The sequence below is a fragment of the Schistocerca americana genome, chromosome 2 (assembly GCF_021461395.2).
Source record: "Schistocerca americana isolate TAMUIC-IGC-003095 chromosome 2, iqSchAmer2.1, whole genome shotgun sequence".
In the NCBI taxonomy this organism is placed as follows: Eukaryota; Metazoa; Arthropoda; class Insecta; order Orthoptera; family Acrididae; genus Schistocerca; species Schistocerca americana.
Window position 1 is genome coordinate 720,495,340 of NC_060120.1, and position 26,395 is coordinate 720,521,734.

At 43.6% G+C, this 26,395-nt stretch overlaps 1 protein-coding gene across 1 annotated transcript in view; it reads left to right on the plus strand.

Annotated features, from left to right (window-relative positions):
- The first annotated feature begins 653 nt into the window (after positions 1-653).
- LOC124595871 (organic cation transporter protein-like) overlaps positions 654-26,395 on the plus strand; it is a 321,547-nt gene continuing 295,805 nt past the window's right edge. Inside the window, exon 1 of the mRNA XM_047134777.1 lies at positions 654-786. The gene's annotated coding sequence lies outside the window, so the exon portion shown is untranslated. The remainder of the gene's footprint in view (positions 787-26,395) is intronic.

Consider the following 26,395-nt stretch of genomic DNA (forward strand, 5'->3'; position numbering starts at 1 on the left):
ACTATTTATCAACATCACTACCTTGAGGTTCTTACTCAACTCCGTGAGAAAATAAGAAAAAGAGGACCCGAATTGTGGAAGAACAAGTCATAGCTTCAGCATCAAGACAACGCACGGGCTCATACCGTCTTATCTTAAAGAGGTTTCTAGCGAAGCACAGCATCTCAGTGATAGACCACCCACGTTGTTAGCCTGACCTAGCACAATGTAACGTTTTCTAGTCCCTAAAAATCAAATGTGCAATAAAAGGAACAAGATCTCAGTCCGTTGAAGCAGTGAAAGAAAAGGAGATACGCATTATCATGGAGCTCACAGAAGAAGACTTCCATCACGCTTCCCATCAATGGAAAATTCGTATGGACCGTTTTAAGGATGTAGGAGGGGAGGATATTGAGGGTGACAATGTGTATGTTTTTGAAATAAAATTTTTACAGCAATAGTCCCGTTATTTTGAAAGCCACACCTGTTCTTTCGGGAAGTGAAGCACCGCGGTCTTAATTGCGTTTTTGCTTTCGCACCTGAAGCGTATCGCAGACACTTCCCGCTCCGATGAAGCGAGTAAGAGAACGTCAAGGTCTGAGCCAAGGCTGGCATCGGCTCGGAAGGCAGGGCAGGGCAGAGTGTAGAGTCGCCGCGCGGCCAGACGGCCTCTCTCCGCCGCAGCGAGGAATGCCACGTGTGCGCCAGCCGCAGCTGCCGCCACACACAAAGACCGCTGCAGCCGCCGTCACAGTCGGTGTCCCCTCCCGACCTGCCTCGCGCGACCGCGGCGTGTCGCACACTGTGGTAAGTTGACAAGCCGGCGCATGTGCCTAGTCAAACCGTAACCTGCCGTCCTACTAACACACACTGTCTCCGAATGGTCGCAATAATCAGACAGTATACAACTGTACCCAAGGGTAATGTGTCAGATGTGTGTGTGTGTGTGTGTGTGTGTGTGTGTGTGTGATTTTTCTGGATGTCTGATGACGGCCTGCGCCATGTATACTGTTTTGTTGTGCTTCTCTTGTTACATAAAACAATGCTGTGATTCAGTCGACTCGGCAGTCATCCCAAGTGTTTCTTGAATTGATGAAAACTGTCCACACAGTTTCTCACTGTCGTCTAGTAAACAAAATAGGAACTTATGGACATTATGATCCTGTACGTAACACGATCAGGCGCAGTTAAGTCCGCGACAATGGTGCTGTCCTTTTCTCGGCGATATCAACGTTGTCAACACCTTTTAAAATGAAGTTTGCAGTGACAAGCTGACCTCTTGCGCGGCGCGATACATAGGTCACTTTACAAGATGATATGTTGGCTGTTAAACAGGCTTACGAATGTGTCATGTTAATAATCTTTTTAAATGTAACATGTAGGTAGCAACTTCTCGATTGCCGGCCGCGGTGGCCGAGCGGTTCTAGGCGCTCAGTTAGGAACCGCGCGACTGCTACGGTCGCAGGTTCGAATCCTACCTCGGGAATGGATGTGCGTGATGTCCTTAGTTAGGTTTAAGTAGTTCTAAGTTCTAGGGGACTGATGACCACAGCTGTTAAGTCCCATAGTGCTCAGAGCCATTTGAACCATGTTTTGAACTTCTCGATTACCCGGATTAATGCAGACCCAAGATTTTACGGATAACTGAAAGTCGCACATAATCCGAAATACAGTTTTGTTACCGGAAAATTGCTGTTCACTGTATTTCCAAAATATGCTACATCTCACATTTGAAAGTCCACTGACAGTTTATTTACATTACACCTAGAACACACTGCATTCCGTATCTCTTGCTTCAGTGCACTTTCGCCGACGTAATGTCCATTCTTTTTATATGTTTCAGTTTTTCACTCCATTTTTCCTGACGACTGCCCACATTTTCGGGGGAGTTAAAACATCGATATATACAAACGAATTTTTCTGTGTACTTTAATAACGGATCAGTGGATTTCAGCGTCTCGTTTTGTATGATGAATTGCTCCTCAATCATCTTGTCTGCGCTCTATTTGTTCATTATATCCGTGTTACTTAGCTGATCTCATCCCGACTCACAGAATCGCTCTTTAACTACTAGAGTTCCTTTTTTATCCTCACTCTTGACTCACTCTTGTAACCTACGTCCTCATAACCTTGCAGCATGTATTCGAACCGAAAACATTTGTTCTAACTGTAACAGAATACGCAAACTTCGTTTTTTATTGTTTCAAACAGCAGTAAACTATACACGGATAACTTGCAAGCCGAATAATCTGCACCTGGGTAATCGGAAGTTTGCGCTCTCTCTCTCTCTCTCAAACACACACACACACACACACACACACACACACACACACACACACACACACACACACACACACTCACACCGTGCATTCCATAGTTATCGGCGTTCCCGAGAAAACCTGTTTTTCTTTTTTTTTTTTTTTTTGCTTTGTTCTGACATTTTAAGTTTTAAGTGTGTTTAAGACGTTAATAAGAAAAATTACTCCACCGAAAACTCCTCTTATTCCCAGTGGTTTTCCAATCCTTTGATAGCTGAATTATGCGGGACTGGGTGACGTCATAGTGTACTGGCTTGATGAGTAGTTACTTTTTTGCTAGCATCATCGGTCCAAACCGACAACTTGAATCGTACTCGACACTACTTCCGCCTGACCAAACTATCTCTGCGATGTAGCAGTGGTTTTTGTGAGTTACTTGAATTGCTGTGTTCACCTGTCCGCCTCTACATTTATACTCAGAAAATCAGTATAAAGACACTATGTGATAAATATGAAGGAGATTTCTCATTCTGTTTCTCAATGGAATGCGTGAAGAAAAACTGCTTTCTTACCTCTGCAAGGCTTGTTATAGTTTTAACTTTACCTTTATTGCACTCTTCATAAGGCGCACATAAAATTCTGGAGAATACTTGTAGAATCCTGCCGCTAACCGGTTTTCCTGCTTCTCTAAACAGATTTTCGTAAAAAATTAACCATATTTCTTAAAGTGAGGGCCAGTTTAGATATTTCAGAATTTACGTTTCTGCGAGCAAGTAAGTCTTCTAAAATTAATGTACCCTATTCCTGTTGTTAGGATGACCTACTGCGAGTTATCAGAAACTATTGCCGCATTTCTGTATGTGCAGCATAGCAACTTCACAAGCAACCTCTTTCTTACATAAGTTACCTCTTGCCCATTATTCTATCGGTGAATCGAATCCTGCCATTTTCAATGCCATAAAACTGGTTCAAAGAGTCATTTCCCTTTCATATCCCCATGTTTATTCCCAGGCATTTGTATGATCCTAAAATCAGATGTAACTATATGGCGTGGCCCGAAACGGACTGAAAAACTTGTACGAATGTTGCAGGGTAGGTTGTGCTGAGAATTAATAGCTAAGTAAAAATTCGATACGTTGCGCCGTTTCCGAGTTAAATAGTACTGAACTCTGCCAATTAACCCGCTGCGCGCGAAAATTCAAGTGGCCCGCCAGATACGAGCAATACATTGAATTTTTTTCTTAACAATTATTTTGCAACACAACCCAACCTGCGTTATTCCTCCAAGCAGTTCTGATTGTTGTTGGCCACCGTGTATTTTAGGTTTCGTGAAGAGCATAAAGTAACACTTCACTACATTAATAGTGAGTTGCTAGTCTTTGCACCAGATGGTAATTACGTCTAGAAGCGATGTTATTTTTTCCGTATAATACTTTTCACATGCTACAGCTTCAACGGCGAAACGTATGAGATTGCATTTAATATTATCCGCTAAGCTGTTAGTATATACGTCATCAATAGTAATTACCCTATCAGCTACAAAAACAGATTGTGTTGCTGTGTCTGTGGATGACCATGCAGTGTAGCGAGCTGAGTTGCCCCTGCCACTGCTGCTAATAACATAACGAGAAATTCTAGACTATTAAGTGTGGGAAGAGACCAAGCACGTCGTGTTATTTCCAGTCATAACTATAACTGTGGAACATCGGGCATAACGGATGTGGTGCCCATTAGCAGTTAGTCTTTGACGTCGTCATTTCACGCAGGGCAGTTAATGCAATAACGTTCGCACCGCGTCTTTGTTGTGGATGCCAAGGTTTTCTGTTCAGGCAATGTAAATAACCAAACAAAAATCGAAGTAGCCTGAAGAGAATAACGATGTAAATGAAAGGAAGGACAGGATGAAAGCGACTTTCATGTATCGTAGTCTCTACGAGTAGTATCGCAAAGGCCACCGATCTTAATGTCACGTAACGGTGGAAGAATGACGACCAGCGGTATCACATGCACTCATACGAGACTCAGCGAAGAGAGTTGCGATCACACTCAGTGCACTGACGTTTGGCTTGGTTATAGAGATCGGTAAACCGTCACGTTTTCACCGCTTGTCAACCACATGCTGGTAACGAACAATTTTTACGCTACCAAGGCTCATCCTGGATACCATGAAATTGAAGGTCAGACACAAACATTCATAAAAACTCAAGTAGCCAAAACAACTTTCCAAAAACACATACGGTGTGGAAAAATTAAATGGCTCTGAGCACTATGGGACTCAACTGCCGTGGTCATTAGTCCCCTAGAACTTAGAACTACTTAAACCTAACTAACCTAAGGACATCACACACACCCATGCCCGAGGCAGGATTCGAACCTGCGACCGTAGCAGCAGCGCGGCTCCGGACTGGAGCGCCTAGGACCGCACGGCCACCGCGGCCGGCCATACGGTGTGGACAATCCTATTAGGATTTCATAATGTGTTCTTAAATTTAGGAAAGTAACACTTTTCGAATACACTTCTTAGGTTCCTCTTTACACGATTTGAACGTGGCCAGGCTGTAGCTTGTAAATTAGCTTTTCTTCAACCTGTCGTCTTAGTTTAGTTGCACGTTCGGCACTGCTTCGCGTGCTGTTACTTTTCTCCGAAAAGCAAAACTCATCAACCTTAAAATCGGCATCTTCCATATTTTTCTTATTTCTGTAAATCATTCGTGTAACTACCTTGCAACCATGACTTTTTAAACTGATGTTCCGCTAGTATCTGGTAACATTCAGTATCCAACTTTTTTGTGAGTGGTATTATTACATTTGTATTGAATACTGAGGCTATTTCCCCCGTCTCATGTATCATGCATACCAGGTGGAATGTTGTCTACTGTAAGGACTTTGTTTCGACTTTGGTGGCACAATTGGTACGGATTTCTTTTCAATTATAATATTTAGTCATGTTTAGTGTTATAACATCTTAATGTTCAAAGCAAAAGTTATTGACGACAGAAAAGTAGACGTACGACTCTCAGTGGTCCCGCTGCACTGAGGGTTATAAACTCTGTAACAAAAAATCTCCACCCGTGGCAACAGCCAGGCCGGAACCTAAACCAGTTTCACTCTCTGTAGCCGCCCCCTTCTCTCCTGCACAGGCGATCTTAATGGATTGACTGCGAAGTAAAAATTTCTACCTCACTATCACATCAGCCTCAGCACTGAACAAACTGCAATGAACAACAAAACCGAAAGAAGTCTCTCGACTTCGTGGAAGAAGATGAGTTCACATATAGGCGAATGAGACGAAGAAACTAATAAAAGTTGAACTGAAATAATTAACTATAGCCTACATAGTAGACTCGAGACGATCAGCAACTGCACTGATAATTAAAATAATTCTCATTTATTCTTCAGTCACAGTTGCACATTTTAATTACGAGGTGCGTTCAGTAAGTAATGCAACAACTTCTTGTTTCTTCGAAAGCAGGTTAGTTTTAGTCAGCGTTCCAATCACATTATTCCCCACTCTTTTGGCTGCAAAATGCTGTTCTCAACATAATCTGTATTCAATGTGACGGCCTTACGCCACCTTACTGGAAGGGCCTGTGTACTCGCATGGGTACACTCTACTAGTCGACGTCGGAACGAACGTGTTGCTGCATCAACAAACTCCTCGTCATCCACGTACCGCTTCCCGCGGAGTACGTCCTTTATTGGGCCAAATACCCTGAAGCGCCAAAGAAACTGGTATAGGCATACGTATTCAAATGCAGAGATGTATAAACAGGCAGAATACGGCGCTGTGGTCGACAACGGCAATATAAGACACGTGTCTCGCGCAGTTGTTAGATAGGCTACTGCTGCTACAATGGCAAGTTATCAAGATTTAAATGAGTTTGAACGTTGTGTTGTAGTCGACGCATTACCTACGGGAAAAAGCATCTTCGAGGTAGCGATGAAGAGGAGATTTGCCCGCACGACCATTTCATGAGTGTACCGTGAAGATCAGGAATCCGGTAAAACATCAAATCTCCGACATCGCTGCGGTCAGAAAAAGATCCTGCCAGAACTGGACCAACGTCAACTGAAGAGAATCGTTCACCAGAAGTGCAACCCTTCCGCATATTGTTGCAGATTTGAACGCTGGGCCACCAACGAATGTCAGCGTGTGAACCATTGAACGAAACATCATCGATACGGGCTTTCGGAACGGAATGCCCGCTAGTGTACCCTTGATGACTGCACCTCGCCTGGTCTTGTCGCGGTCCTTGCGGCTCCCCACATCGAAGGTTCGAGTCCTCCCTCGGACATGGGTGTGTGCGTGTTGTCCACAGCGTAAGTTAGATTAAGTATCGTGTTGGCTTAGGGACCGATGACGTCAGCAGTTTGGTCCCATAAAACCTTACCACAAATTTCCAAATTTACCTCGTCTGGGCCCGTCAACATCGAAATTGGACTGTTGATGACTGGAAACATTTTACCTGGTCGGACGAGTTTCCTTTCAAATTGTATCGAGCGGGTTGACGTGAATGGGTATGGACACAACCTCATGAATTCATGGGCCCTGCGTGTCAACAGGGGACTGTTCAAGCTGGTAAGAGGCTCTGTAATAATTTTGGGCGTATGCAGATGGACTGGTAAGGGGACCCCTGATTCGTCTATATACGACTCTGACAGGTGACACATACGTAAGCATCCTGTCTCATCACCTATATCCATTCATGTCCGTTGTGCATTCCGACGGAATTGGGCAATTACAATAGGACAATGCGACACCCCGCACGTCCATAATTGTTATAGACTGGCTCGAGGATCACTCTTCTGAGTTTAAACACTTCCGCTAGTCACCAAACTTCCCAGACACGAACATTATTGACCATAACTGAGATGCCTTGCAACATGCTGTTCAGAAGAGATCTCCACCCTCTCGTGCTCTTGCAGATTTATGGACAGCGCTGCAGGATTCAATGTGTTATTTTCCTCCATCACTGCTTCAGACATTAGTCGAGTCCATGCGGCGGCAATTCCGCATGCTCGCGGGGGCCCTACACAATATTAGTCTGGTGTACCAGTTTATTTGGCTCTTCAGTGTAGATGATAGTCGGAAAGTGGGAGCTCCGGGCTGTAGAGTGGCTGAGGAAGAACAGTCCACTTAAGTTTTGTGAGCTCCTCTCCGCTGAACGGACTTGTTTGACTCTTTGCGTTGTCATGGAGAAGCAGAAGTTCGTTAGCATTTTTGTGGCGACGAACACGCTGAAGTCGCTTTTTCAATTCCCTGAGGGTAGCACAATACACTTCAGAGTTGATCGCTGCACCATGAGGCAGGACATCAAACAGTACGACGCTTTCAGAATCCTAGAAGACGCCATGAATTTACCGTGACGCTGCGGCTTCGAATATTTTCTTCGGAGGAGAGGTGGGGTGGTGTCACTTCATGGATTGTCGTTTTGTTTCCGGTTCGAAGTGATGAATCCCTGTTTCATCCCCTGTGACAATGTTCGACAAAAAATTGTCACTATCAGCCTCGCAACGCGCAAAAATTCCGCACATAAGGTCCCTCGGTGCTCTTTCTGGACTTCTGTTAGGCGGCTAGGAAGCTGATGACGATGTTTGGTTTGTGGAGCGCTGAGCTGTGCGATCATCAGCGCCCATACAAAGTCCCAATTTTTACACAGTCCAGTCTAGTCACGAATGATGATGATGATGATGATGATGAAATGATAAGGACAACACAAACACCCATTCCCGGGGGAGAGAAAATCCCCAACCCGGCCGAGAATCGAACCCGGGACCCCGTGATCCAGAGGCAGCAACGCTAGCCAAGACGGCTAGGGACCTCGGAGGCATACAACGCTGAGTACCTCAACTGGTGGAGAAGCGTATCAGCACTAGCAATAGAGACGTCCAGTTGAAAAGCAAAGTGTTTGATTATGGTCCATCTATCACCTCGAATGAGAGTGCGAGCGCGTTCCAGTGCAGAGTCCAGTTGTGCGCGACGCGGGAGATCGGACAGGTTTGCGCTACCTTGTTGCGATGCTGAAGTACGCCTCGTGCAACGGCTCACCTTCCTTTGTTCACTGCCAGTTCTCCACAGACATTCTTGAAACGCCTATAAATTCCTGAGATACTCTCGTTTTCCGCCAAAAGAAACTCTCTCTTTGGAACACATCTCCATTACTGACGCCATTTTGAAGGCTACGTATAGCGCCACCACCTATCGGGACTTCATGAAACTATAGTGGCTGAAGCGGGAATATTCCGCTATGCCCCACAATAACCTCCATATTTTTTCAACCTTAATTGGCCGAGAAGAAAAAGTGTTGCATTAGTTATTACTGAACGAGCTTCGCACATTATATGTTTCGATCACTCTGGAGTATCTCCAGGTCTAAGAACGAGTTGCGTCAGTAGCTCATCTTGTTTGTTCAGAACCTCTTATCAGGTTCTGAAAAGGCAAGAAGGGCTGCTGGCTCCACCACTTTTATCTGAATATGATCCAGAGTGATCGAAACATGTTATGTAATTAAAAATGTACAGCTGAGACTGACGAATAAATGAGAATTACTTTAGAAATGACTAAGATTTACGTCTTTAGCAACAAGCCACAACGAAGAAAGAATCAATCAATAGGTATTTAATACAGTGAAGTCCATGGTTTGCAATTAATCTTTCACGGTTCTAGGTAATCAGAAAGTTTGCATAATTGCAATTTCCTCATATCAATTTTGGCGGGTTGGTGTCAGGCTCCTCCCTACTTGCTTTTACAGTGTTCCCCACATAATATTTTGAATGAAACTTTACAACAGACATAGCGAGTCATTCAACAATAACTTAAAGAGATAAGAAAATTATCTGTTCCAATAAGTTTTTTAAGTTCCCAGAAAGCATGTAAGCAATTCTGAATCATCGCTACAGCATTAACGTCAGTTAATAAAACGTTCACCAGTAAGTCTTTGAATCTAAACGGGTCGTTTCACAAGATGGCGGCTTTCCCTTCCCTTACGTGGGGCAGTGAAAGGTAGCCAAATATACTTTTGAGACTAGTGCTCGTGCACTCTGGATTTTACGAGCTGGCTTTGCCCGTATTTCTGGATGGAGCCTCCAAATCGGCAATGGAAGCGTCGCCTCCAGTGGCAACGTCAGCTGGGGCAGGAGTCGCAGCTTTCGTCGTTGAGCCACGTCGTGAAACCTACTGCTGGCCGCCCTGTCTGACTCGCATATGGGTACAGCCAGCCCGGCAGAGGGTTACACACACATACACACCAACCTCTATGTCTGGCAACCTTCTACCTGCCCCCGTCTCACAAAGGACGGACTCTAGCGTCTATTCCACCGCTTGTGCCCTCGCTAAGAAACACACACACACACACACACACACACACACACACACACTCGGTCACTCACGCAAACCTCTGTGTCTGGCACTATCTCATTCCGTCTCACAAAGGACGCATTCTAGCGCCAATTCCATCACTTATGCCCCCGCCAAGAGACGCTCTCGTTGATAGTGTTTCAACCTACTTATTGATTTCACTATTTATGGTTCCTTGCGCGGTTGAGAATATTACAGAAAATTATTATGCATTTTCTTTATTCAAAATAAAACATTACACTCTTATTTGGTAGTAAACAAAACATCATAAGTTTTATAGAATAACATAAACAAGTCTTGTTTGAATTTGTCTCTCATGTTCTCCACCAATAACAAGCTTCTTGTATGATCTTCGTGACGCTCGTCCCTTTATGTCTTTGTTCGTAGCGTAAAGGCGTCCATCTTTGTACCCTTCAACAGTGTTCCATCACATCAGATAACACTGAGCAAAAAATGTTACATCGATATTTAGAAGAATCGTTACTCCGTCATTCAGTGCTCTGACAAACTCTACTCAAAGTATCATATCTACTATCTCATCGTCACTTGCTTCCTCTCTGTTTCTATAATACTGTCTTCTATTTCATTTCCCTTGTACAGCCCACCTGTAGAGTATATTCCTTCCATCTTTCTACTTTCCCTTCTTTTGCTTAGTACTGGCCTTCCATATGAGTTATTGATATTCGCAAAACTAATTCTTTTTTCTGCAAAGGTCCCTTTAATTTTTCTATGTGTGGTATCTATCTTCACCATGGCTAGCCATGTTTATATAGCCTTGATTTGTCCTCTAACCTGTCGGCCGAAGTGGCCGTGCGGTTAAAGGCGCTGCAGTCTGGAACCGCAAGACCGCTACGGTCGCAGGTTCGAATCCTGCCTCGGGCATGGATGTTTGTGATGTCAAAGGTTAGTTAAGTTTAACTAGTTCTAAGTTCTAGGGGACTAATGACCTCAGCAGTTGAGTCCCATAGTGCTCAGAGCCATTTGATCCATTTTTGTCCTCTAACCATTCCTGATTTGTCATTTTGCACTTTTTCTCAATCTCTTTTTGGAGGTCTGTGTGCCCTTTTGCCGGCATTTTTGTATTTTCTCCTTTCGTCAGTTAAACTCAATAACTCACATAATTTACAACAATTGTTTTATTCTCTGCTGCCATTGATATTTATCTCTCGAAGCTAACCATTTGTCTTCTATTGATTTCCCCTGTTTAAGTCTCTGCTTATCGCTCGTTACCTAGGAAATTCTCAAGGCGTCTAGTTCTTCCAATTCATCCAGGTCCATCTCCATAATTTCCTGTATTTCTCAAATTTCTTCGTTTATGGTTCAAATGGCTCTGAGCACTATGGGGCTTAACTGCTGTGGTCATTTGTCCCCTAGAACTTAGAACTACTTATACCTAACGAACCTAAGGACATCACACACAGTCATGCCCGAGGCAGGATTCGAACCTGCGACCGTAGCGGTCGCGCGATCCCGGACTATAGCGTCTAAACCGCTCGGTCACTCCGGCCGTCTTTCTTCGTTTAACCTTCGCTTTTCATAATCAGTAAATTATGCTCAGGGTCAACATCTATCCCCGGAAGTATTTTCCAGTTTATAGTTGTTTCTAGTCTCTGTCTTACCATTAACAAGGTGTAATCGATATTTGTTTACAATGTACCACAATACTTTACAGGTAGTCGAAGGAAGGAAGCAAGGTTAGTGCTTAACATACCGTCGACAGCTAGGTCATAACAGACAGAGCACAAGCTCGAATTAAGGAAAGATGGGGGAGAAATCGGCCGTGCCATTTCAAAGGAACCATCTCAGCATTTGCCTTAAGCGGTTTATAGAAATCAAGAGAGGAAGCCGAGACGAACAATTTTGTTCAAGGAGGGTCTATTAATTTGGGAGAAAACCGCAAATCGTTCTCTATTCTAAAACTATTAATCCTAGAGAAAAAAAGAGTAGAAACTTTTTGTAGGAAATTTAATGTAATTTAATTTTGTAGTCGGATACGTTTCCGCTAGAGAGCAAAATAGACCTAATACGGGAAATAATTCGTGTAGTCACACATTTTTGCACAGCGGTAGTTGTAAGTCCCATGAACAACGTACTAGAATATATTAAATGTATTCGCAATTGCGAATATGGACAACCATCAGCTGCAGAGTGGAATGACGATAATGAAAAGGGCCGGCCACGGTGGCCGAGCGGTTCTACGCGCTTCAGTCCGGAACGACGCGGCTGCTACGGTCGCAGGTTCGAATCCTGCCTCGGGCATGAATGTGTGTGATGTCCTTAGGTTAGTTAGGTTTAAACAGTTCTAAGTTTAGGGGACTGATGACCTCAACTGGTAAGTCCCATACTTCCTAGAGTCCTTTGAACCATTTCATTTTTGATAATGAAAATTTGTGCGGTACCGAGACTCGAACCCGAATTGCGCCTGTGTTAATCCGAATTGCGATGCAATGTTCTTTCACACACAGGCACTATCATATCGTATTTATCCGCCAACACCAGGCTAGGGACTTTCAAGTAAACTGTCTCACCTGTACGGGAATACACATAGTGGGTGTAATAGTACAGGCTGTAGATTCATGGTTGATGACTTACGGGTGTTTTGATCTGGCCGTGAGCTGTGCACAAATAACCAAATGGTAAGGCGACAGCTTGCGATAAGCGAGAAATCCGAATTCGAGTCCCGATCCGGCACAAATTTTCACTGTCGTCATTCCATTCTACAACTGACTGTTGTCCATATTCACAACTGCGAATACATTTAATGTATTTCATAACGGCTGTAGTCACCGCAATGTCTTTTCCTTTGGATACACATGCAAGTCCAAATGGACTTTGTATCGTAATTCTGAATAACACAGGTACTACAGCGTCGAATATACTAAAGGTCCTGACCGGTGAGGAATGAGTATGAGTGTGTGATCGTCTGAAGGTCACTTTTATATGTTTTTCTTGAATAGCTCGAAATCTACGACCTCAAGCGAAAAACCTGCAACGAAAACACAAGTCCGCACAAAATTAAACCATGTTAAATTTCCTACAAAAGCGTCTGTTCATATTGGCTTTAGGACTAATAGCTTGCACTTAGAGAGGGAGATAATAAAAAAAATCTTGCGCGAAAAGCATGCAGCATAGCATAGATGATTTTCGTAGACCAGTTTGAGGTACTTTCCTGACTACTTAAATCACAAATGTCCTGTGTAAAATTCGTCTCGACTTCTTCTTCACCACTGTGGTATGTTGTAAACAATTATTGCTAACACCTCATATAATCTATCTGAAACCTAACGGCGTCTCCTGGTCGCTTCCAAGTATACAACTATCTTTCATGACTCTTAAACCAAGTGTTAGCATATACATACTGAACCATGTCCTGTGCAAAATTCTACCGCTTGGCTTCGTCTTTCATTCCTTTCTGCCAAATAATGGTTGCGTACTGTTTTACTTTTTCTTTCTTACCCCATAGTCAAAATCCAGTACCCCAGGACGATTAAGTTTTTGTATCTGTTAAATATTTTAATGATTTCTTTTATCTCATCACAGATTCTTACAATCTCTTCATCTGTGGAGCTAGTAAGCATTAAACTTGTCGCACTGTAGTGAGTCTTGAACGTTGGCTTCGTGTCAATCTTTGCTACTATAACGCCTTCACTATGCTGACCGTAACAGCTTATCCCCATTCGATTTTTCTTATTCATTAATACGCCTAGTCCTACACTACATTAGTTTGATTTTGTATTTGTGACCCTACACTCACCCTGACCAATAGTCTTGTTCTTCCTGTCACTGCAGATCTCTTAACACCCATTATATGTAACTTCAAACTATCCATTTCATTTACAAAGTTTTTTAACCTGCCGAGCCGATTTAGGGATTTAACACTACTCTCTGACCCTTAGAGTGCAAGTTTTGTTTTCCTTGATAGCAAAATTGTCTTCAGTAGTCTCAGCAAGGAGATCTGAACGGAAGACTATTTTATTTCCGTTAAGTTTTACCCAAGAGGACGCCATTATCCTTAAGTTACAGCTCCACGCCCTCGGAGGTATAACGGCTATAGTGCCCACTTGCTCACAGTCGTTTGCGGTACCGACATGACAAGGCCATGTTGGTTAATGTTACCATACCGTATCAGTTAATTATCCAAACTCTTGTCCTAGCAAGTACTGAAAAGTTTGCTGCTCTTCTTCGGTAATCATATGTTTGCTGGCCTCTCTATAGATAAAAACTCCATCCACCAACCAATGTTATTGCACCTGTGGTACACCGTTTTCAGTGAATGAAGAAATATTTTCGGATACTGTAGTTCAGGACAAAGCAGAATTGCTTGGACTACGTGAAAACACTGCAAACACTACAAATAGATTTCTCTAACACACAACAAGCAACACTTTGGAGAAATATTGTTGGTTCCATTTGCCACAACTTACAGGCGTGAAACTAGATATGCAACTATGATAGCAATGAAGAAAAAAGCGACTGAACTTGGTACACGATGTACGATGTGCGTTGGCCGAGACCAAACCGCATATATAAGAACAATACCAACCATCTCATTGATTTTCATTACTTCTTGGTAACTCAAAAACGTGAAAGTTTTAATTGTTAAACGGTAATGAAATATTATGGATTTTCCTGCAATTTTAGAAACAGGACTGTTCATACGACCTTCCTCCAGCATAAATTTTAGTTAGATACTAAGCTAACCTTTTCAAAAAGGTTGTTAACCACTGCTTTGATGGCTTTCACGTTCTAGAATAAAGTAATCACGTTTGATTTGTTTGGCACCTCTCGAAGGGGCGTCGTTCTGAAACTGCTTCACAGCTGGCGTTTGCTTGTAGAATCCTTTTCAAGCCAGAATATCACAGTCAAATAAGTGCACGTTTGTAGGTCGCACAGTCTTGTAAAGTTAAAACCATTGTGTAAAATTATCCATCAGATGCTCAAACAAGCTTGTAGAAAATAAATGCTTGGAAAGCTTGCCTCGGAGTGTAGGCAGTATTGGAGGTAAATATGGATACCAGGCCGTTCTCTCGCCGTTAATGTCGAATATCTGGACCGTAGTTGCTGCATCTCATTCTAGCAGCCTTCAGACGCCCTATAGATGCTGAACGGAACTCGTTCCAGTCCTCCAGGCATGGAAATTTCCTTAGCAGTTGCGCTGATCTAAGTGGGTCGCCCGTGCGGCAGGCAGACGGACTCAGCTCTTGGCTAGAGATGCAGATGGAACTGCAAGATCGCCTTCGAATTTGCATGATATGGTGTCCAAAGTGATGTGCTGGTTTAATAGGATTAATCCACGAATGAACCACGATTATATTACAAACGTAAGATTAAGCAAAAATTTTCAAGCTCGTTGAAATACTTGTCGGTATGTTCGTTTTTGGCACGACAGGCATTCAAATTTTCGTCCGATCAATCGTCATCGGATGATTTGAAGATGTTACCCTGGTACCTCGCCAGCTGAAGAAGGCCGGGCAGGCGGTCACAGCAGTCTAAACATGAAACGATAGCACTTGTGAGACCTGAGACTGAAACATATATGCAAAAAAAATTACAAGACGATAGCTGCATTTCCCTAAGGCAGTCTTCCTAATCTGTTGTAATCTGATTTTTCTTCCTACGTCCCTTCAGGCGATTTCCAGGATGATCGCTTCAACTACGCCACCGTCCTCATCTGAGCTCATAACCTGGCCTTAATGATCTCAATGTGCACACAAAATTAAACTCATTCCTTTCTTCAAGTAACGTTAAGAGTATCCCATCCATTTGTTGTATCTCTCACTTTTGCCAACTACGTCAAATAATTTTCCAGGAAGTCTGTCGTTCGACTTGAGTGATTATGACGTAACTCTCTTTGTTCGTTGTGCTCTTGCGTAGTGGTCATAACGAACGCAGTAGCCACACCTGGTTGTTTATGGCGCACTTACTCTTTTACAGCAGCATGAATCAGCGCCTGTGGCTCAGATGATAAACAATACGAGTACACGCTGCAGGGTCGTGCTAACCACACAGCGACATCCGACCTTGTGTCACGTACGGTCCTAGGCTTCGTAAACTGAATATGCTTACCGGCTTCACGAACTCTTCCAAGAGGCTCGTTGCGAATCAGTAGCACCTTGGCTGGAAGTATCTGACATCAAGTAAAAACTGATAACGCATCGATACGAAGCATTACATCCCTTGTCTCTGAAATATCTCACAAAATAAAATCTTCACTGAGCATATGTAGCATTAAGACAGATGCACCTGCCAGCGACTTATGTGGCGTCATGAGCTCAGTTACCGCTCGTACAGGATAATCACAGATATGTTTTGTGACACTCGCAGACGCTCTTGCCGAATTCGTCGGTGTTACCTAAAACTAAAGCATACTGCGTGATTGTATATTGACACCTAAGAAAGAATGAAGATAAAAGACTTAGCGTCCCGTCTACGACGAGGTCGTCAGAGGCGACGTACTATCTCGCACTTGGTAAGGTTTGTGAATAAATTCCGCTGACCTCTCTTAAAACGCACTTGGCCATAATATCATTTGTCACAGTTCCGGAAAATACTGTTCACCAAGCAGCCAACTTTTCTATACATGTCCATCTCAGTGCTGGCCGTACATATTATATATATTCTGTATATTTCTACTTCGGAATCAATGATCAACTTGCACTGTGATTCCTAACAGTTTGCTCCCTTCCCCCCTCTTTTAAGCCAACCAACCAATAATCGCTTCATAAAAGCTACCTGCTCAGCAGACTAATAACGGTGTTATTTCGCAGTATCCCTATAAACTGCTATATGGTGTGTGTATGGGAGGGGAGGGGGGTTACGCATCTCCGTGTGCCAGTACATGTGTGTGTGTTCATTAGGAAGTGTGTCGCCCTTGTTACTCTGCTTTTTTCTCATTATAGTAAGTATCCAAGAGTATGACAAAGGGATACAAATTTCATTAGGTGAAAAGTTAAGTAGAGGTGAGAGTGGACAGAATCCTGAACGTTGACAGTTTGAGGACTGCAGAAACGTACGAGAGATAAGATGATGGCTTACTAGTTTGGGTGTATTTATCATGAGCGAAGTGTTTCCATTCTAGTCTTCCTTCAGAGTCCGAGAAAACTAACTGCAGGAAAGGCAGATGCCAGACTCAGAACCACTGGGAGAATCATCAGGAAACGTAGTTCACCAACAAAGGAGGTAACTTACAAAACCGTCGTTCGTCCAATACTTGAATACTGCTCGTCAGAACAGAACCCGTGTCCGATAGGATAGATTCAACTGGAAAGAACAGATTTCAATTGTTTGTTACATGCAGGATTTTGTAACCCCCAAATTCTTACATAATGACGGTTTACTTTACCCAATAGATGAAACGTTGACTCGTCCGAAAACACGAGTTGGTGGGAAAAATGTCCTCTGCCATATATTGGAGAAGTCAATTGCAAAATTCGTATCTACTGTTGTGGTTGACGGAACACAATTGCTGCAGTAACCGCAACTTGTAAGGCTTCATATGCAGGCGCCATTTCAGAACGCGCCACACCGTCGTCTGAGGAAGTTGAATTTCCTGGCCTGCCCTCTTGTAGACTTCCGAGGACTCCATGTGAGTGCATCTTGGACGCGCTCAACATTTTCACCAAACAGGAATAGCCGACCAGTGCTTTTCCGTCTGCATATGCAAGCAGCTTCCATGAATTTTGTATGCTACTCGTAAATCTGTCTGTGCAGGGACGGCTTCTTGCTGAATCGACGGCGGACTGGACGCTGCACATACATGAACAGTGGATTGACTTTGCGCAAATTCCAACAACAAAAATTCTCTTGCGGTGTAGTTCTCATGTTATTACAAACAACTGTGCAGCACTGTGAATACTTTGAACCTTTCACTCTCCAGTGACGTGCACAACGTGTTTCTATCCTTTATGGGTTCTTTGTAGCAAACAATTGAAATTAATCTTTTTTTTTAACTGCCCTGTAGAGAAGATCCAAATAAGAGCAGCGCGTATCGTTACTGGTTCCTTTAATAGCACGAGAGCGACGTAGAGATGATGAATCATCTCCGGTGGCAGTCGCTGCAAGAGAGGCGTTCTGCATAACATCTACATCTACATGATTACTCTGCAATTCACATTTAAGTGCTTGGCAGAGGCTTCATCGAACCACAATCATACTATCTCTCTACCATTCCACTCCCGAACAGTGCGCGCGAAAAACGAACACCTAAACCTTTCTGTTCGAGCTCTGGTTTCTCTTATTTTATTTTGATGATCATTCCTACCTATGTAGGTTGGGCTCAACAAAATATTTTCGCATTCGGAAGAGAAAGTTGTTGACTGAAATTTCGTAAATAGATCTCGCCGCGACGAAAAAGTCTTTGCTTTAATGACTTCCATCCCAACTCGCGAATGATATCTGCCACACTCTCTCCCCTATTTCGTGATAATACAAAACGAGCTGCCCTTTTTGCACCCTTTCGATGTCCTCCGTCAATCCCACCTGGTAAGGATCCCACACCGCGCAGCAATATTCTAACAGAGGACGAACGAGTGTAGTGTAAGCTGCCTCTTTAGTGGACTTGTTGCATCTTCTAAGTGTCCTGCCAATGAAACGCAACCTTTGGCTCGCCTTCCCCACAATATTTTCTATGTGGTCTTTCCAACTGAAGTTGTTTGTAATATTAACACCCAGATACTTAGTTGAATTGACAGCCTTGAGAATTGTACTATTTATCGAGTAATAGAATTCCAACGGATTTCTTTTGGAACTCATGTGGATCACCTCACACTTTTCGTTGTTTAGCGTCAACTGCCACCTGCCACACCATACAGCAACCTTTTCTAAATCGCTTTGCAACTGATACTGGTCTTCGGATGACCTTACTAGACGGTAAATTACAGCATCATCTGCGAACAACCTAAGAGAACTGCTCAGATTGTCACCCAGGTCATTTATATAGATCAGGAACAGCAGAGGTCCCACGGTGGCGATTATTGTGGAGAGACGTATTTTTGTTGAAGAGTCAACAAAAATATTGCTTCTTCCTCCGTATATCTCGCGGCAAAAACCGTTAAGATAAAATTAGAGAGATTCGAGCACACCCGGAGGCTTACCGACAATCTTCCATCCTGCGAACTATTCGCGATTGGAACAGGAAAGGGGAAAAGTGACAGTGGTTAACAAAGTACTCTCCTCCACACACCGCAAGGTAGCCTGCGGAGTATAGATGTAGACGTACACTATGTGATCAAAAGTATCCGGACACCTGGCTGAAAAATGGCTTACAAGTTCGTGGCACCCTCCATTGGGAATGCTCGAGGCATACTTTCAATAAGGTGCTGGAAGGTTTCTTGGGAGGTGGCAGCCCATTCTTCACGATGTGCTGTACTGAGGAGAGGTATCAATGTCGGTCAGTGAGGCCTGGCACCAAGTCGGTGTTCCAAAACATCGTAAAGGTGTTCTATAGGATTCAGGTCAGGACTCTGTGCAGGCCAGTCCATTAGAGGGATGTTATTGTCGTGTAACCACTCTGCCACAGGCCGTGTATTTTGAACAGGTGCTCGATCGTGTTGAAAGATGCAATCGCCATCCCCGAATTGTTCTTCAACAGTGGGAAGCAAGAAGGTGCTTAAAACATCAACGAAGGCCTTTGCTGTGATACTGCCACGCAAAACAACAAGGGGTGCAAGCCCCCTCCATGAAAAACACCACCACACCATAACACTACCGCCTCTGGATTTTACTGCTGGCACAACACACTCTGGCAGATGACGTTCACCCGGCATTCGCCATATCTACACCCAGCCATCGGATCGCCACATTGTGTACCGTGATTCGTCGCTCCACACAAGGTTTTTCTACTGTTTACGCTCCTTACACCAAGCGAGGCCGGTGTGATGTGTGGTTTATGAGCCACCGCTCGACCATGATATTCAAGTTTGCTCACCTCCCGCCTGTCTTAGTACTTACAGTGGATTCTCATGCAGTTTGGAATTCCTGTGTGAAGTAGTGAAGGAAACAAAAGAAAAATTCGGAGTAGGTATTAAAATCCATGGAGAAGAAATAAAAACTTTGAGGTTCGCCGATGACATTGTAATTCTGTCAGAGACAGCAAAGGACTTGGAAGAGCAGTTGAACGGAATGGATAGGGTCTTGAAAGGAGGATATAAGATGAACATCAACAAAAGCAAAACGAGGACAATGGAATGTAGTCAAATTAAGTCGGGTGATGCTGAGGGAATTAGATTAGGAAATGAGACACTTAAAGTAGTAAAGGAGTTTTGCTATTTGGGGAGCAAAATAACTGATGATGGTCGAAGTAGAGAGGATATAAAACGTAGACTGGCAATGGCAAGGAAAGCGTTTCTGAAGAAGAGAAATTTGTTAACATCGAGTATAGATTTAAGTGTCAGGAAGTCATTTCTGAAGGTATTTGTATGGAGTGTAGCCATGTATGAAAGTGAAACATGGACGATAAATAGTTTGGACAAGAAGAGAATAGAAGTTTTCGAAATGTGGTGCTACAGAAGAATGCTGAAGATTAGATGGGTAGATCACATAACTAATAGGAAGTATTGAATAGGATTGGGGAGAAGAGAAGTTTGTGGCGCAACTTGACCAGAAAAAGGGATCGGTTGGTAGGACATGTTCTGAGGCATCAAGGGATCACCAATTTAGTATTGGAGGGCAGCGTGGAGGGTAAAAATCTTGGAGGGAGACCAAGGGATGAATACACTAAGCAGATTCAGAAGGATGTAGGTTGCAGTAAGTACTGGGAGATGAAGAAGTTTGCACAGGACAGAGTAGCATGGAGAGCTGCATCAAACCAGTCTCAGGACTGAAGACCACAACAACAACAACAACGGTCTGCATAGATTCTGCCTGTTACACATTACGACCCTCTTCAACTGTCGGCGGTCTCTGTCAGTCACCAGACGAGGTCGGCCTGTACGCTTTTGTGCTGCACGTGTCCCTTCATGTTTCCACTTCACTATCGCATCGGGAACAGTGGAACTAGGGATGTTTAGGAGTGTGGATATCTCGCGTACAGATGTATGACACAAGTGGCACCCAATCACCTGACGATGTTCGAAGTCAGTGAGTTCCGCGGAGCTCCTCATTCTGCTCTCTCACGATGTCTAATGACTATTGAGGTCGCTGATATGGAGTACCTGGCAGTAGGTGCCAGCACAATGCACCTAATATGAAAAACGTGTGTTTTCCGGGGGTGTCCGGATACTTTTGATCACATAGTGTAGACGTAGACGTTGATGTAGAATAGGCTAGCATGGAAAGCAGTCTTTGAACTGAAGACTACAAAAACAACTATAGTGTAAATTAAGACTCTTGCAATGATTGAAGCTGTTGAATTGTGGAATGATTAGGAGCTGGAAAAAAAAGGAAAACGCGACGCAAACCTTCACCAATATAAAGCAAAAATCAGGGATAATGAGAAGAGAAAACATTTCTTGCTTTTAATTCGTACACTGTGTAGGTCAGTTTTGAAGTAACGTGCCTTGCTTTCGGTATATCCCTTGGATATAATTCTCCTGACTGTGCGTATGATATGGACACTCTTTAAAAAAAATCTAGATAAAATGAAATTAAAAATTAGTCACACAGAACTTACGGTAATGCATTCTCTATCCAGTAAGACCGTTGACTCGATGGCAGTGAAAATGCATCTGAAAGTTGTGGAAAAGGCGAAATCTATGCAACGCCATCGGACTTTTCAGAAATACGCCTGTTTTAAGCCGGGTTCATACAAGCAACTATTGTGGCGCCACAACTTACAGTATTTTGTCGTGGCATTAGCTACCGCTCACACAGGACGCCAGAAATTCTACGTAGTTGCAGAGTTTTCAGTATGGCGTCAATTGAAATCATGTGGACGTGTATGAATGTTGTAGCACGGATTATGACATTATAGCTATGACAAGAGTTAAATACAAAGAAGACGAAACCCAAATTTGGGATCTGAAAGTAGATTTCGACCGGAGGCAGATCGGGGGCCACAATCACATTTATAAAAGAAATAACATTCGGAGGCGAAAATGCTGTCTGCAATGGCAAACTAACCAACAGTTGGCATGTAAATGTCATCTGTAGATATGCTCCTCTTCCAAGATTTTAGAATCTTATTGTATTCGTTGATATAGGCATGAAGAATATCTAATTTTTAGTTTCACAGCTGGCACATCACGCTCGGGAGCTATTTCATGCATAAAAACCACAATTCACACAATGCTCACACAAATCACTACTGCACTACTGCAGAAAATCAAACATTGGCTGCTTTTCCTGTAGTCCCAGAAGCTACGAAAGTGTACCTGCTGACCCGTTTTCACTTTTTTCGGAAATAAAATAAAAGCACACTAAACTCGGATGGAGTACAACCCGTGGTCCAGGGGTAGCGTCTTTGATTCATAATCAAAACGTCTTCGGTCCCGGGTTCGATCCCCGCCACTGCCTAAATTTTGATAAATAATCAGCATTGGCGGCCGAAGACTTCCGGCATAAGAAGTCAGCCTCATTCTGCCAACGGCCTTGTCAAAGAGGGCGGAGGAGCGGATAGAGGTTCGGGGCACTCTCTTGTCCTAGGGGTGGCAAATTTCCCCTAAAGGCGGAGGAATCAGCAATGATCAACGACATGAGGATGCAGAAGGCAATGGAAACCACTGCATTAAAGACACGTAACGTGTATCCACAGGACATGTGGCCTGTAATTGAAGAAGTGACATGATGATCTCTCCATTGGCAAAAGATTCCGGAATAGTCCCCCATTCGGATCTCCGGGAGGGGACTGCCAAGGGGGAGGTTACCATGAGAAAAAGATTGAATAATCAACGAAAGGATAACGTTCTACGAGTCGGGGCGTGGAATGTCAGAAGCTTGAACGTGGTAGAGAAACTAGAAAATCTGAAAAGGGAAATGCAAAGGCTCAATCTAGATATAGTAGGGGTCAGTGAAGTGGAAGGAAGACAAGGATTTCTGGTCAGATGAGTATCGGGTAATATCAACAGCAGCAGAAAATGGTATAACAGGTGTAGGATTCGTTATGAATAGGAAGGTAGGACAGAGGGTGTGTTACTGTGAACAGTTCAGTGACCGGATTGTTCTAATCAGAATCGACAGCAGACCAACACCAACAACGATAGTTCAGGTATACATGCCGACATCGGAAGCTGAAGATGAACAGATAGAGAAAGTGTATGAGGATATTGAAAGGGTAATGAAGTGTGTAAAGGGGGACGAAAATCTAATAGTCATGGGCGACTGGAATGCAGTTGTAGGGAAAGGAGTAGAAGAAAAGGTTACAGGAGAATATGGGCTTGGGACTAGGAATGAAAGAGGAGAAAGACTAATTGAGTTCTGTAACAAGTTTCAGCTAGTAATAGGGAATACCCCGTTCAAGAATCACAAGAGAAGGAGGTATACTTGGAAAAGGCCGGGAGATACGGGAATATTTCAATTAGATTACATCATGGTCAGACAGAGATTCCGAAATCAGATACTGGATTGTAAGGCGTACCCGGGAGCAGATATAGACTCAGATCACAATATAGTAGTGATGAAGAGTAGGCTGAAGTTCAAGACATTAGTCAGGAAGAATCAATACGCAAAGAAGTGGGATACGGAAGTACTAAGGAATGACGAGATACGTTTGAAGTTCTCTAGCGCTATAGATACAGCAATAAGGAATAGCGCAGTAAGCAGTACAGTTGAAGAGGAACGGACATCTCTAAAAAGGGCCATCACAGAAGTTGGGAAGGAAAACATAGGTACAAAGAAGGTAGCTGCGAAGAAACCATGGGTAACAGAAGAAATACTTCAGTTGATTAATGAAAGGAGGAAGTACAAACATGTTCCGGGAAAATCAGTAATACAGAAATACAAGTCGCTGAGGATTGAAATAAATCGGAAGTGCAGGGAAGTTAAGACGAAATGGCTGCAGGAAAAATGTGAAGACATCGAAAATGATATGATTGTCGGAAGGACAGACTCAGCATACAGGAAAGTCAAAACAACCTTTGGTGACATTAAAAGTAACGGTGGTAACATTAAGAGTGCAACGGGAATTCCACTGTTAAATGCAGAGGAGAGAGCAGATAGGTGGAAAGAATACATTGAAAGCCTCTATGAGGGTGAAGACTTGTCTGATGTGGTAGAAGAAGAAACAGGAGTCGATTTAGAAGAGATAGGGGATCCAGTATTAGAATCGGAATTTAAAAGAGCTTTGGCGGACTTACGGTCAAATAAGGCAGAAGGGATGGATAACATTCCATCAGAATTTCTAAAATCATTGGGGGAAGTGGCAACAAAACGACTATTCACGTTGGTGTGTAGAATATATGAGTCTGGCGATATACCATCTGACTTTCGGAAAAGCATCATCCACACAATTCCGAAGACGGCAAGAGCTGACAAGTGCGAGAATTATCGCACAATCAGCTTAACAGCTCATGCATCGAAGCTGCTTGCAAGAATAATATACAGAAGAATGGAAAAGAAAATTGAGAATGCGCTAGGTGCAGATCAGTTTGACTTTAGGAAAAGGAAAGGGACGAGAGAGGCAATTCTGACGTTACGGCTAATAATGGAAGCAAGGCTAAAGAGAAATCAAGACACTTTCATAGGATTTGTCGACCTGGAAAAAGCGTTCAACAATATAAAATGGTGCAAGCTGTTCGAGATTCTGAAAAAAGTAGGGGTAAGCTATAGGGAGAGACGGGTCATATACAATATGTACAACAACCAAGAGGGAATAATAAGAGTGGACGATCAAGAACGAAGTGCTCGTATTAAGAAGGGTGTAAGACAAGGCTGTAGCCTTTCGCCCCTACTCTTGAATCTGTACATCGAGGAAGCAATGATGGAAATAAAAGAAAGGTTCAGGAGCGGAATTGAAATACAAGGTGAAAGGATATCAATGATACGATTCGCTGATGACATTGCTATCCTGAGTGAAAGTGAAGAAGAATTAAATGATCTGCTGAACGCAATGAACAGTCTAATTGGCCGGCCGAAGTGGCCGTGCGGTTAAAGGCGCTGCAGTCTGGAACCGCAAGACCGCTACGGTCGCAGGTTCGAATCCTGCATCGGGCATGGATGTTTGTGATGTCCTTAGGTTAGTTAGGTTTAACTAGTTCTAAGTTCTAGGGGACTAATGACCTCAGCAGTTGAGTCCCATAGTGCTCAGAGCCATTTGAACCATTTGAACAGTCTAATGAGTACACAGTATGGTTTGAGAGTAAATCGGAGAAAGACGAAGGTAATGAGAAGTAGTAGAAATGAGAACAGCGAGAAACTTGACATCAGGATTGATGCTCACGAACTCAATGAAGTTAAGGAATTCTGCTACCTAGGCAGTAAAATAACCTATGACGGACGGAGCAAGGAGGACGTCAAAAGCAGACTCGCTATGGCAAAAAAGGCATTTCTGGCCAAGAGAAGTCTACTAATATCAAATACCGGCCTTAATTTGAGGAAGAAATTTCTGAGGATGTACGTCTGGAGTACAGCATTGTATGGTAGTGAAACAGAAGAGAATCGAAGCATTTGAGATGTGGTGCTATAGACGAATGTTGAAAATTAGGTGGACTGATAAGGTAAGGAATGAGGAGGTTCTTCGCAGAATCAGAGAGGAAAGGAATATGTGGAAAACACTGATAAGGAGAAGGGACAGGATGATAGGACATCTGCTAAGACATGAGGGAATGACTTCCATGGTACTAGAGGGAGCTGTAGAGGGCAAAAACTGTAGAGGAAGACAGAGATTGGAATACGTCAAGCAAATAATTGAGGACGTAGGTTGCAAGTGCTACTCTGAGATGAAGAGGTTAGGAAAGGAAAGGAATTCGTGGCGGGCCGCATCAAACCAGTCAGTAGACTGATGACCAAAAAATAAAAAATAAAATGGGAAGGCTCGGCTGCAGGACAATTAAGTTGAACTTATGGCACGACAAAAGCTGCATCTCGTAAGTTGCCCCACTAAAAACTGGGAGCTCAATCATGCAACGAACTGCATTGCAACTGCTTTTGCTGCATATATGAACACGGCTTTATGGTACGGAAGTTTATACTTTCATTGGGGTTTCTATACACGGTATGGAAGATCGAATTTGACAGATGCAGGGAAGGATTCGGCAGTACCTTGTTCTAAATAAAATAAAATTAAATCGGTCATTCGCCTCATGTGATTCATAAAAATCACGAGAAATTTACAGCCGCAAGACTGGGTGGGGTTTAAGCCCTACTCCCCCGAATGAGTGCCTAGTATCGTAACCACTGCTTTGCCTGGTTCGGTTTGTGTTAACGGTTCGCACGGTACTTGTCGCGAACACTGGCGGTGGCCTATGCAGTTCGTCTGCTGCTCGAGGATTTGCCGCTGTGCCTGCGGTGTAAGATATTTCACAAGTCACACTGCCTCGTTGCCTCCAGCGCCGCGGCACACTCGCTCTCACTTCAGGTGTGGTGCTGTGTTCGCACATTAATGAAGCACCGCGCGTATTTCGCTTCTGCGACGCCGGTGTCCCGCGTGTACCTGTGCTCGACGCGTTCATTGCGCCGGTGTTGGCAGCATTGTGGCCGAGACCTTGCTCGCTACAGAAAGGACCTGCCGGATATCTGGGAACGCGTGGCGGAGCGTGGGATACTCTGGCGCAAGTCGTTACGTGGACGACAGTAAAATGCTCACCGCAGTTCGCTTTACCCGCACCTACCGCAACAGAAAGACAGTGGAGGCAGAGGGGTTTCCCCCCACCTGCGGAGAAAGTCTCTGGCCGCGAATCAAGCACTGTAGTCTGTTACGACGTCTCAGTTC